The sequence below is a fragment of the Zerene cesonia genome, chromosome 15 (assembly GCF_012273895.1).
Source record: "Zerene cesonia ecotype Mississippi chromosome 15, Zerene_cesonia_1.1, whole genome shotgun sequence".
NCBI classification, from domain to species: domain Eukaryota; kingdom Metazoa; phylum Arthropoda; class Insecta; order Lepidoptera; family Pieridae; genus Zerene; species Zerene cesonia.
Genome location: NC_052116.1, coordinates 3,936,124 through 3,950,850, shown reverse-complemented (window position 1 = coordinate 3,950,850; position 14,727 = coordinate 3,936,124).

Below are 14,727 nucleotides of genomic sequence, written 5' to 3'. Positions count from 1 at the left end.
AAGCAGAGAGAGAGTTCTCTTAAAAGTAATGAAATAAAGCCCGGTGGGAGGTCTGTATCTCATAAAATTTAAGTTAGTATCGTAAATGGAAAATGTTATTCGTTGTAATTACTATAAAACTGAACACAGCATGATATTTTACAAGCGTTCTCGTAAAAATTGTATTTCTTTTTGTTAACATACCTTAGGAGGGTTAGTTAATTTTACCAAAAATCTAAATTTATTTGACAGAATGTGTCCTGAAGGAAATATGAAAATAAAAGCATCCTTCCTATTACATGCACTAAAATCATACTCATATCATAATCAGGGCAATAGGGGATATTGAATCACTTTATAAGTGAGCGCTCATCAAAGTGTTCATACCATTAACGGCGATACATCTCTTTTGGATAGTATCTCGAAAGAATCCGATACACAATAATAATACTCCATCACCAATTGCTTGTCTCGCCACGGGATCAGCCACCTCATTGCCTGCAATGACTACGTGTAATGGAATCGATTGGATTACAAATATTGGACATGTTAATGACAAATTCTGACTCTTACAAATGTTTAAATACATCGTAAGAAATGTAAATCATGAGTAATATACCTATTTATAATACGCACGCATAAAATGTAGGTATGTAATTAATCTGTGGATAATGTTGACGGTTGCGTAGCGTTTGAGTCGAGATTAAGTTATTCTTATATAATTCCTTACTGTTCTATCGATTGTTATTCCTAATAAAAAAAGAGATAAATAAATAATTTACTCACTGTATGAAATGATGAAGTTTTCTAATTCAGGGATGGGAGAGGTTAGGAGAAAATCTATTCTGTTACATATCAAACTGGGGCTAGTCTACTGTTTTTACAGCTAATGAATATTTCAAAGCCAAATTTAAAAGAGTGGAATGTTAGCATTTTGTGTAAAGTAACTGCGGTCTCCCAATTTCATTTGAGGCGAGATTGGCTAAAACCCTTTGAAGTCCCGAGCTACAAAAGCGATTAATTAGAAAGTGAAAAAGCTGAAGTCCAATACTAGATTCGTTGGGATTTTATTAGTATCAATTCAATGTTGTGAATACGACTTAATTTGAAGAACGCTATCACAAAACTATAATATTTTAATTAAAATACGTAATATAATTAGAACAAATTAATTTTATCTCTTGTATATCCTTCGTATGATTATATTAGTGGTAAACAATAGCGGGTAAATATAACACACACACTTTAAAGTTAGTATTTTCTATGAGATATAACAAAAGACATAGATACGAGTGTTACAATTATTAGAAATTCGCTGTTAATATGTCTAAATTTTGCAATATCATAAGGCACGTGTAAATGGTATATGAAGTAACTCGAACCATGGAGAGCTTTGTAGGATCAAAAGAGATTTAGTATCGAGAACAACAGCGCTATAATATTACATTCGAGCGAAGACAATCCATTCAGTGTCGGGTACATTGTGAGAAAGTTTGCGAATTGTGTTTAAAGACGCATTATGAAGCTCCTCACTTCGTGCGTGAAGGATCAGGGACGTGCCGCGAGTCGTATCGTGTAAATAGACAATTTTACGCAGCCATTAAACGAACTGAATTTACCGTCTGATAATAAAACTTCATGAATTTCCCTTCGGCCGTGTTTTCGAACGGCTTGAATTCTGGCGGAATGTTTGTTTGAGATATTTAAGATCGCGTCGTAACTCAGAGGTGGAACTTATGTGACAGTGGCAGGAAGTGTTTCGACGCTGTTCTGAGCAAACATTTCGCGGTAAACAGGGAAATAAGGCTGTTTGTATGTAAGAGATGCTGATGTTGGCGCTTTTTTTACTGTGTCAACTGTTTAAAACTTCGTCACGAATTTTTACGGCGTATAACCTGGAATGTTCGAGGTAGTTAATATAATATGGATTCTTTTTGTTTGTGTTATATATTCATCGTATGTGCCACGAGTTCCCTATATTTCTCTAGTTAATTTTTGAATATGTTTATGTTACATATTACACAGTTTCACCCGCGTAAGTCCGTATCCCGTAGGAATATCGGGATAAAAAATAGATGTTGGCCGATTCTCAGACCTACCCAATATGCTTACCAAATTTCAGAGGAATCGGTCAAGCCGTTTCGGAGGAGTATGGCAACGAAAACTGTGACACGAGAATTTTATATATATAGAAGATAAACTCAAAATAAATACAATTTATATTCAATCATAAGTATTGCAGCGTGTAATTCTAATTTTTGTCAACCATATTGCTTGATATAATTAGGTATATGTATTACTAACTGCATCTCACGATTTCACCCGTTCCTGTGGGAATATCAATATAGTAGCTGTTCAAGTCCCATCAAAATCGGTCATGTTATTCCAGAGATTAGCCGGAAAATAGACATGCTATTTTGCATATAATCGTGGATACATCCATATGTAGTCAGTTAAAAGCGGTTATTAAAATATTATAAATAGATTCTCCGTTTCTTATTCAGAGATAAATAAGTCCAGAAATAATAAGATTCGACAATCTCCGTCTTGCAGTTATAACTTCGCCCCCTATAAACTAGTAGAATTATGGAGCCAATGTAAAATAACGACAATCTAATGTAAAACATCCACATCAAACTTCACTATATCCATTGGGATGCTAACATGCCGCACTATCGTTCCCTGTGGTCTACCCCGAACAATATAAATCATTCCCCTCTTCCTATAACTTGGCCATAATTTAAAGTAGGTGTTTAGTAATATATCAGGAGGTATTTAGGATAGCGTTTATCTCGTTAAGGAATTCATGTTATTTAAACGTCTCGTTTGAGATTGCAAGGCGTGTGAGAGATTTATAGTTAACTAGCTTCAGTCCGCGGCTCTGTTAGCGTGTACGGGTAAAAGCACGTATAATACTTTGTTTGTTTCTGCAGAAAGGAATTCAAAACCCACTATTACCTTGATTATTTTATATCTTTGTTAATCTCCTGTAAAACAAACTGAAAACTCAAAATATATGAAGGAAAAAAGCTTTCATTGACTAAATCAATCAAAATTTTTTACTTCTCATTACGTCAACAGTAAAGAAATGGAATAGTTTTGAAATAAATATAATGTAAAGGTAAACCTGATGTAACACTGCAACTAGTCGTATATTTTTTAAATTTTATAGCAACAAAGATACATTACTCAATTGATAATAAGTATCTTTATTTATTTCATTTATTTGTTTATTTATTTATTAACACTTTATTGTACAATTAACAAAAACCAATAAACAATATCTACTGTACAATTTGGCGGCCTTATCGCTTTGAAGCGATTTCTATTATATATCTATTTTTCTGATTAAAGCATAGTGTTTGTGTTGTTAATGCTTACATGAATATGTACATAATACATGAAAATAATTTAAAGCTCAACAACGACGATATAAATATTTTTCCACATAGATATCTCATTCCCGAGTGTACGCTACCGATAGCACGATTTGTTATGAAAATAGAGGGTTGGTAAAATACGATCAATTGTTTACTCTCCGTTGACCGCTCCACCATTTGGGGGTTAAATTGTTATATGAGTTATGGTCGTCTATCACATAGATTGAAGTTTATGTACTATCTTCGAAAGTGTTAACAAGATGTAGGGTATGTACGATATTACTATTTTAACAAATAAGGTGAACGCACACTGTAATGTTATGGGATAGGAATGCAGATATTATGACTATTGATATACAAATAAGAAAATACTATAGGACCATAAGTTTATATGTGGAATAATTCGGAAAATTATGTTATACAAAGGGAATCAAAGCAACATAAAAATCTTTTAATATGGTATGATACTACCGATAATATTGAATAAGATGCAGAAAGAATCAATTCCTAATGAGTACATAAAATCTATCAGTTATACTTATTACTAGACGTTCGTCGCGGTTCCGGCCGGATATCACGATTCCTGTTTTATCCCAAGGGAGCATTAAATCGGGATAAACAATCCTATCACCCTAGTCAGGTCATACCCTGTCTGTATATCAAATTTTATCAAAATCCGTTAAGTGATTTTAGCGTGATTGACGGACAAACATCCAAACAAAGAAATTTTCACATTTATAATATTAGTGTGATTAGTGTGATAATTCGCGTATTTACTATATAATTCGCAAGAGGACAGAGAACTTCATGTTAAGAAGGAATTTTATTGAAATTACGGTAAATGAGAAAAGTGACATCCAAGACTATTATATTTCGATTTTATGATAGTACCAGCCAGGTGTTGTCCGCGGCTTCACTACTAATATTATAAACGCGAAAGTTTGTCACATGAACGTGAACGCACATAGGCTACTTTTTACCCGTGTACGAAACGAGTGAAGTCGCGGGTTATATATTCGGAATTTATAAATTTTGCTGTCAATCGATTTTATATCATAAAAAACGCTTCGCTGCGATCTGAGGAAAAAAAACAAAGTTTATCGATTCTAAAAACACTATGTCAGCCCTAGCCTATATATAGAATAGCCCAACCTAATATTAAAATATTTTCTTATTAAAATACAACTTTGAATAAAAGAGGATTCGAATTTATGCATCTCATTTCTTACAGCGCTTATAAAAAACTAGCTTTTCGCCCGCGCCCTCTTCAGTGTAGTCAAAGAAAATTTCCTATAAAAATGTCTTGTACTACGGTATAAAGTAGCCTAGCTGCCTAGCCTCCTCACCATCTCCAAACTCAAAAATGATACAATCAAATTGCTCCGTTGCTTCGTGAAATATTGACAAACAAGAAATCTCACTTTAACATTCATTATAATTAATATTTATAATATTTTATGTTCTTAATCGTTTACCTGTAACTTACACAATGCCAATGTCAGGCTAAGCCAATTAATTAATCTAATACTTAATCGACATATCACATTAAGGGTAAAGTGAAGTCAATTGAATATTCCTACATAAGAAGCTTTGCAGAAGAAACGTTGCATCTGATGAAAATTATGTTTACTTTTTAATAACCTGTCTTGGAAGACTGCTGTACAGATTTTTATTTTTAATATTCTGTTTAGATTGCGCTTCTCATCTCTTGAAACTCCACTTCAATGTTTCTTTCAATATAGAGAACGTTACAATTTCCAAAGACTTATTTGAGAGAGACTGAGGTAATTTACTTTATTATAAAAATGAAACACACAAGAAACTGCAAAACGATTGACATTTCGTTTGATATTGAAAATTATTGATCATACGCATAATATGATATTTCATATAAAAATATTTCATTGATGTAAACATACAAGATGCAATGCTCTTAACACCATATGCATCGATAAATTTTCTAATGAGGTTCGCATGTGTTATGAAACGGAAAAAATTAAACTAACGTTTTCTTATAACGTTTAATAACGTGAATTTAATAAAGTCCCTAGCCTATACCGCTTTGACCATTATGTTTTATGAAAACTCAAAGCGAAGCTGGATTAACAAATCTCGAATAACTGTTTCTATGACTAGTGTAATTCAGCAAAGTTTTAACTTGTTTCTATTATAACCTGGGGCCAAATTGTGAACTCATTTCTCGGCCAGTGTTTACTACTATTTTGTTAGCGTCCACAATGCTAACTTTCATGTCTGAATTACAAGACAAAGGACGTTCTATGGTTTACATTAATATTTCACTTTCAAAAACGTCACGTTCACTTGCGACCATTAGAAATGTTTGTTAAGGGCTCCTTTCATGTTTTATTGTTCAGTTAATATCCTGTGCCTGCTAATGCATAAATAATAATCATATTATTACATAATATTAACTATTGGATATCTTTTAATAAAACCTCATTAGAACGAAAATTACAATTTCCATTTGTTGTTCATTAATTTATAATTCTAAGGGATATAATAATACAAACGTTTTATCCAACAAATAATAGTAATATTACACAAGTCAGTGTTTTAAATGACCTAAAATACGACGTACGTTATTAGCTCCAATTTCAGTTTGGAGTTTAATATGAAAAGCTACATTTTGATGAATGACGGTACTTTATTTCAACCATTTATAAGCCCCCTGATTCATATCGGCGTGGCTGTTCAAATTTTTACACTAAACTTTCATTCAACGTTTCTGCTAAAGCCTAGAGCGCTGTCAAACTGATACGCCTAACTGACGGGGATCTAAAAAATAACGGACGTACTATTTTGAACGAGTTTGCAATAGACACCAATTATGTTTTATGAACTGGTTGTACTTGATATTTAAATTCCCTCAGTAACCCATCGAATAATCATAGTTTTCAAAATAATTGAAGCAAATATGAGATTAATTTACTTGTAGACGTAGTATGTTTTTAACGATTCAAATTTTAAATTATAAACAAGTAATGATTGCATTTATTTTTTCAATTCAAGAAAACATCGTTGAATTAAATTCATTACACAATCGAATTGTTCACTCATAAAAGTGAAACGGTGAAATATTCAATAAGAAACAAAATCCGTCTCGAAAGTGTTGAATTTGGTCGAACAAAAAATGGTTTGTAGTCAGTGAAATAAAATGAAAATAAAACCAATCTTCCTCCGGCGGAAATTTCCAACCGGTTAACCTCCAATCAAAGCTTGTTTCGATTATTTTTCGCCGATTTAAATCTAACGTTCCGATGAGATACTGTACTCGAAGAAAGTTAATTTACCATAACCTTAAGTATTTTACTTTGCCAAATCTTTTTCGAAGTAGATAATGAAATATTGGATATCGCCGGATTTTATTGGATACCGTTGAGTGGAATACAATTTTATTACATTTATAAATCTAACGGTTGGTTTGAAAAACGATTGTTGTACAATTTAATATTATATTCCGTGAGTTATTTTGTCGCATTGATACAATGAACTCTTCAGTTATAGTTCTATTTTGAAATATTTTAAGTGCATTCGAGTCCGGGTTGAAAAAGAAGGTAGGTATCGGTCCGCAGGACATAAAGGCTGATCTCTTTATCCGTAAATGAAATCGATCAGCGAAATTTATATATAATTTATGTGGCCCTCTCACGACACAAGGGAACGGTTATTTTTTTTAAGTCTGCATACTTTTTTTAAGAAATTGGCCTGACAATTTGGACGTTAAATCGTTAAATGTGGCATCCGTATATTGTTTTTATCACTTATTATTTAGCTTGCCCGGGTTTATCGGTAACCACTAAATGTGGCCTCATCTCGACATTCGATTAAGGGTACTCTAAATGTAATATTATTAAATTAAGAGTTCCTTTTATCGTCCTCTGAAATAGATTTGAACTGAAAATCTCAATAATTTGTTTTTCTCAATTCATTGAACTGACAATTATAGACTGGTTTTATATGAAACGCCGCGTGTCAATTATTATTTATATATGCTTCTAATGGGGATTATATGATCAAGAGGAGATCGCGTTTGTGGCTACATGGTAGTTTAATAGAATATCACACTTTTGGGCAAAATGTATCTTTATAACAAAATCTCATTACAGTATTTACATTTTATGAAGTTATTTTATTCTAATTCTAGAATTTAGATGCATTATATAGCAAAGATAACGGTACATATTTGTCCCCTATTCCCTTGTAGGGTATTGGGTAATTGCAATAAAAACTGTGTTACTGCCCAATTTTCCTTACGGTAAGGTGAGCAGCCTTCTAATCTCTGCCCTGCAAGACTTTTGTCCTAATGGGAATCGACCCAGGACCCGTTTCTACTCATGCGTTTACCAAAGAGACCGTCATATTAAATGAAGCATGAAATGTCATCATTATTAATTATTAATTACGAATGAATAGACATTTCGTTTACTCAGTAAAAATATTATGGTCATTAGGGACTGTATAATTAACACAAAACTCAATTAAAACCTTAAAAGTCTTAAAACTTAATTGCTATTTGACTTGCTTCGAATGTTATTCGGAAGATTTAAATTTCCTAAGATCTATTTTCGTAGCACGTAATTAACGTTCATAACTCTATGGATGCTTTATATATAACGCTTTGCAGTACTTAAAAATCTGTTTCAGTGAAATCATTAGTTATTCATTATTTTGGCAGGCCTCCAATACCCTAATAACCTTTTCGCTTTTCTCTCAATTGTAATTATTTTCAGCTCCAGAAAAAACTTTTGAAACGATAGTTAGTTCCGTTGCAATGTCTTTATTTTTGTGTAAATGTATGTATTGTCTATATTTTTAGCATGACAAAACAAACATGCTACTATCACTTAAATATTGTGTTATTCCACCTAAAAAAATACTGTATCTTCAATTACTTTTTGTTGACAGTAAAATACGATATATTATGGAGTAAATATTAAACCATTTTCTCACGGTGGCAAACAAATGAAAAAACATTAAAGTTTGCGTTTTCTTACCAATAATATTATCATCGGTATAAAATTTCTACCTTACTGATAGCGTACACATCCTATATTAGATCTCTCCTATAACGTACACATTAAACATCAAACCACGGAGTCAACTTAATAATATTACTCTGAGTACATAGAGCCAATATACGATCGCGTGCTTAACGGTACATAAGTGGCTTTCGTGGAAATGTCGATAAGGATGAATAGTTCATCTCCGGAAGGAGAGTGCCGGAAGGGTTCCTAGCGTACCTTTTAACGCCACGCTTTTATCCGCACCAAAATGGTGTAGACGCTTCTAGGTTTACGCAGATTTTTAACTGACTAAATATTGACTGTATTTGTTAATATATTCGATAATGTCTCACATGTGGCTTTGAATTAAGGTATTTGTTTATTACTATATTAGGTGTATGTTACGCTCTAAGATCGAAAACGCTTATTGCGAGAAAAAGTAGCTCAAAATGCGTCGTGGTCACAGTAAAATATCCAGTTCAGTTTATTTCAGTTATAACGAAAGCGACTACGACGCGTTGTGACAATCGGAAATACCACATAGCGTAATTCGTGTTGTAGCAATGAAGAAAGGCCAGGACGCGTTTCGATCATTAATTGGTTTACCGTCTACCTACGTATTATAACTACGATCGTTATAGGAACGGGTCAGGACCGGAAATCAACCCGATATACTGTATGTTCGGTGATGGAAAGATCTAGAGTGTCATATTTAGTCTCATTCTTATCAATACAATAATTTTTGCTTGACGCCTTCCTGTAATATCATGATATTTTGCGGGCAAAGTCCTTAACACAATGGACATGTTTTATTTTATAGTAAACTTTTTGTACGAGTGAAATTTGTTTCTCGTATAGAATGTTAAAGTGCATATATATCACTAAAAACAACAGTATCCTTCTTAATGAATGCAATAACACATGGTAACTAATTATAAATGAATCAAGAACTACAAAGTCCAACCATCAAAGTACGTAAGTACGTGTTTACTGATGTGTCTTTACCACCGCATGAGATAAATGCATTGTCCAAGAACAAAGATGCACTTCTGTTTAGTCTTTTGTTTGTCGGAGTCGTAAACAACTTCGACACTCCTTTATGAGACTTGGAAAGTTTACGTTCAAGAACGGGCTAACGGCTAGTGACAGGGGTGGCCGCTTTCTATCTTCCGGCTTTTGGCGACCGGCTTATAAAATCTGGTGCCAATTGTATGGCAGGATTGTAGCGTGTTCCGCGTCCGTGCTGTGTTTACGAATGAGGTTGTTGTTTGTGGTTTATGTTTACGGTTGTATATATAGACGAGGTATATAAAAATGTAATCTAGAGTAGGTTATATACCAATACCTATGTAAATCTATGAAGGTTTTAGGTTTACATTTGATAGAGAAAAGACAAAAGGTTTGAGTTTGTGGTTACAGTTTGTTTCAACGTTATTGTAATATGCATACTAGACGAAATCATATTGTTCACTATTTTAAATTCTTTCATAAAGCATATTTTGGACACACACAAGCAACACAACACAACTTAAGCATACAGTAAATTGTTACTTGTGACTAGGCATAAAAACTACGTCAGTGTGTTCGAATTTCATTAAGTGTATGTCATCGTTTTTATTAAGCTTGTTAAATAGGTACAGGCACCAATCATTACCTCTCTTTAATTATACCGATACCTTTGAACTAAAGGACAAATGAAAGAGCGCTTGTATTCATCTCATTAATAAAACAGCACACAAACAACTCTCACCTTTACTAGCCTACTTATACAGGGACACTTTGAAAGTATTCAAAAGTGTTTTATTGCCCTACACTTAAGCCCGAATTTCCGAATAAATACTAAAGAGCATCAGATCCTTTTTCCTCGTAAGACATTTCTCACTTATTCTTTCGGGGTTTCACCGACCTCGGAGGCTGAACCGAGCTCATCATTTGCATCCAAATAGCTCCTATAAATTCACTACCCGAATTTTCACCGAGACTCCCCTACTCCTTGGGGGCAATTAAATATTTTTTTCGCGCGAACCGCTCCCGATTTTCCCTCTTAATAAATACGGCCAGATTGCACTCCACGCCAGCTGTGTTCATTAAACATTATTTTGACGTTCCCGATGCAAGGTGAACAAATAAACAACGTCGAATAATCAAAAACCTGTTTATGTTTCGGGTATGAAAATATTGTTTTAAGCTCGAAAATTTGTTGTAAATTGTTCGACAATAATGTATAGGAACGTTTGTGTGATTGATAATATATTAATAAACTATTAAAATCATAAATAATTATAGAATGACGTTAGACGTAGCCGTTATAAAAATTATATTTTTGACAATTGACGTTGAAATTTATTAATCCTATTTTCTTTTACTCATAGATTTGTTTGATTTTCCTGTACCACAGCAACAGGTAAATATCATTTCAATAAATCCAAAATCTTGTGGAGAACATAATCGAATTACTTTCTATCAACTAGTGATATAGTATCGTAAGCCGAGACCACGTCTGCATCAATGGCTTGGAAATGATAAGCATTTGGGACATTCTCGCATTTACGCGTATTTTAATCTCTACATTTGTCCAATCGTGCCTATATAATTTTGATTGCTTGGTGAAACTTTAATCCTATTTTGTGCGTAGTTTTATTTTTAGTTTTGCGATCTTCTGACTTGAGATTAAATTGTTTTTAGATTACATATAGGAGTACATGATTTCTACCACATATTAAATTGTACATTATATATACTACATTGTATAAAGATCTTGTTTGTGAAGATTTATAAAAATGAATAATTAAAGTTTTAAATATATGAAGTAACTGGCATTTCGTATTGCCAAACCCGTATAGAAACATAAAAAAAAAACAAGAAAAGGTTGTCAACGCTTAACGTCTTTTAAAGAATTCTGATAAAGTTTGTAAATTGTAAAGAAATAGAAGATACTGCTATTCGAAATGAGATACAAAGAATCGTAATTAGAAGAACAAACAGTAAGAATGTGAACATTTAACTAACTACAAACCAGATGTAGTGTTAATCTGATTTCGCTCGAGTAAATTACAAGTGTGAGCCGTCGACGCTGGCCGCGCTCCAAATGGCCGGTCGCCTCGCCGCGATTCGTGGCCGATAAATTCTTTAGTTTTCCAATGTTCTGGAAACTTCTTCCAGTGTATGGATCTGGTTATAGAAATATAAAATTCATTGCCATAAATTACCAATTATATACGCGTTCGGGGTGCTGTTAATAAAAGTTTAGCACCAACGATAAAAATTCAACTTTGTCGGTAGTAAATTGTTACGATTTGATAACAATGTTGTATATATTGGTGGGGTCATGGTCATTTTATTATGTTGAAAAATCTGTTCATGCATAGCAGATTTTTTTAGTTATTGGAGAATCGTGTATCCATTTTCTATAACTAGTAAATTTAATTGTAATGTATTGTACTGTGACAAAATAAACATTTCGTAAGTTATTAATTTTCATTACGCATTATAAATACACTTTTTCGGTCTAAAATCAGTGAGGTGAAAAATCACTTTATATAATTAGATATGTATATTCAAATAAAAAATGAGATTATTTTTTTTATCCTCTTAGAGAACACTTTAAATGACGTGTCAAAAGTGTTAAACGTGTGTTTACAAACACTCGTTTAATTTCATAATCAATCTAATCTAATAAAACGTGCAAAAACAACAGAACACAATATTATTTGCCCAGGGAAGGCTCGCGTCGGTGCCGCGTGTTAATAACGTTACTGTCAAGACGCTACAACCTGACGTGGGTCGAAAGGGTCCACGATAGCTTTGCGATCAGATTCCCTCCTGTATTTACTGAAAGTGCTCGGACATGAACAGTTATCGTACGCTATGAACAGGTGGAATGTTATTTATGAACGCATGTAACTGGATATGTAATTCTGGGCGCAGGGTTCAAATATTTAGCATTGTTATTAGACATGTCAGAGGGATGTTTCGTATCATAACTCGTACGGCTCTCTTGGTTGAGCATTCAGCAGATTTGAGTTATAGTGTTAGGGTACGGTGGCCATGGGATACTGATAGTGATGGTTTATTATGTAAGCTAGAGGAATACTGATAAGTTATGCTCTTGTATAATGCAAAAGGATGATCAGTTCGAATGCAATAATAATTAATACACAAGGCGATTAATGTACCTTCACTCTTTGCTCCGTAATCGATACAATATCTAAATATTAAGTAAAAAGTCACGTTTTAAGCTCAAGTTCAAGATCAAATTTTAACTTTCATCGAATTCACATATCAATTAACCGTATTCTTTTAAACTAATTATGTCTAAAAACTTAAATTAACCATAACCGTATTATTCCCGTGAACTGATTAATGAGTAAATAAAAAAACACACATGAAGGAACAAAATATGCAATAACATTATTATGTACAAGATATGTTATTACAAATCTCCTCATCTTTCAAACATGACTGTATTAAAAATCCACACATAAAATAAGGAAGGAGCGATAAGCCCCTGTAATCCTCTTCTGACTACGAGCAGCAAAACAGCATTTTGTATTCTAATACTTAACATAAAACTTTAGCCTTTAACTAAAGTCAAAAGGTATACTTTAATATATCGAAGACTTAAATCCTATAATATGACAAATTTTACGCATATGATTAATATGTCTTCTAAATGAGTTAACTTTCGTGTTCGTAAAATGTTTCATACAGTCCTTCTATTAAATTACATAGATTAAACCAGAGCAGTTACTAAACTATTTCAGTTAAAGAAAATGTTGAGATTGTGACCGTTTAAAAATAAAGCAACTTCCCGCATCAGTATCTACGAGATGCGACTTCATAACTGTCTCCAAGAACATACGGAAATGGACATCGTTTTAAACTTTTGTAGCGAAGATAAAAATGCTCCAGCCTTATTCCACAAGAGAAATAAAACAGTCTTCAAAAATTCGCCGCAACTCCCAACATGCATACGATACTTTGCTAACGGCAGTCTTTTTAAACCCGCGAGATTATAAACTTTAAAAGCATATAGCTTAGCAAAATAAAGTATTAAGTGTAGATTTTTATTGACTTTTGCTATTTGGCATACTGCAAAATTACAACAATAAAACATTATTATGGTAGTGTTTAAAAGAAATATTATGAATAATAAATAAAACAAATAATAAATTTATTGCTTGTCATCTACAAAGCTAACTCATTTTGTAAAGAATATTGACACATTCAGGCTACACGTCGTGTTTCGTAGGGCGCTTAACTTTTAGATGTGTTGTATGTCGTTTATGTCATTCAATATAAATATTAACACGATCATGCATGCAAGACGACACACTACGGAGTCACGCTGCGTACCTCAACGTCTGTGTAAGGCCATTATATTAAGTACGTATCAACACACATAATTCGAAATTTGAATTTATTAAGTCTGTTCGTTATGTACTCCGTTCTTTATTTGAATTCAATTCACAACACGCTATGCCGAGCAATAAATAAAATGCAACTTCAAATGAGGTTGGCTGGCTGGAAATAATCCAACTCACTTGTGTACTTTTTGCTTCATTACACTGCAATAAATGGTTGAAATGAGGTCCTATTCGGATGATGTATGTTACTAGCTGAGGTATATTTAACAAATGAACTGTTCGCATTTCTCACTTATTCAATTAAAAAAATAGACATACTTTTATAAATTCATTGATATTAATATTCTATAAAAAAAGAAAAAACGTTTTCTTTATTTAGCTATTAACACAGAAAGTATTTTATTTCTTTTCAATAGCATTGGTTATTAAATTAATATATCGCATATTTAACACATTATAACTTAAAAAAATCAATAAATGAAATAGAAAAATGATGCGATGACGTCATACAGTCGGAGGAATAAAAATTTCACTATTCCAAATTTTAGCAAAATACAAAAAGAACTTTCTGACGTCTCTGTTACTATAACATTTTGAGTAATGTCATTTTTTGTGAATTAACATAATAATCTATACATAACTTAAGATAGTCAAATACAGCCGAAAAGACTAGGGATTTACAGTATTTTCTGGCTTGCTTTGGGATTAGTTAAGACATTTTTTATTGTATTCTTTCTTTTAATGCTAGTTATGTTATGATATTTAGGCACAAAATAAATTAAAGTTGTATGTATTTTATCATACTGACTCAATAAATTAAATATTTCGCTGAGTAGGTATCATCACGTAAGTTTGATATTGAGACACTATATCTAAAATTTTTAAAGCACACACAACCCATATGTAACCTTCCTCTCTCTAATGGGAAGATCATATCATTTGCCGACGATACTGCCATCTTTTTTGCTGGTGAATCGT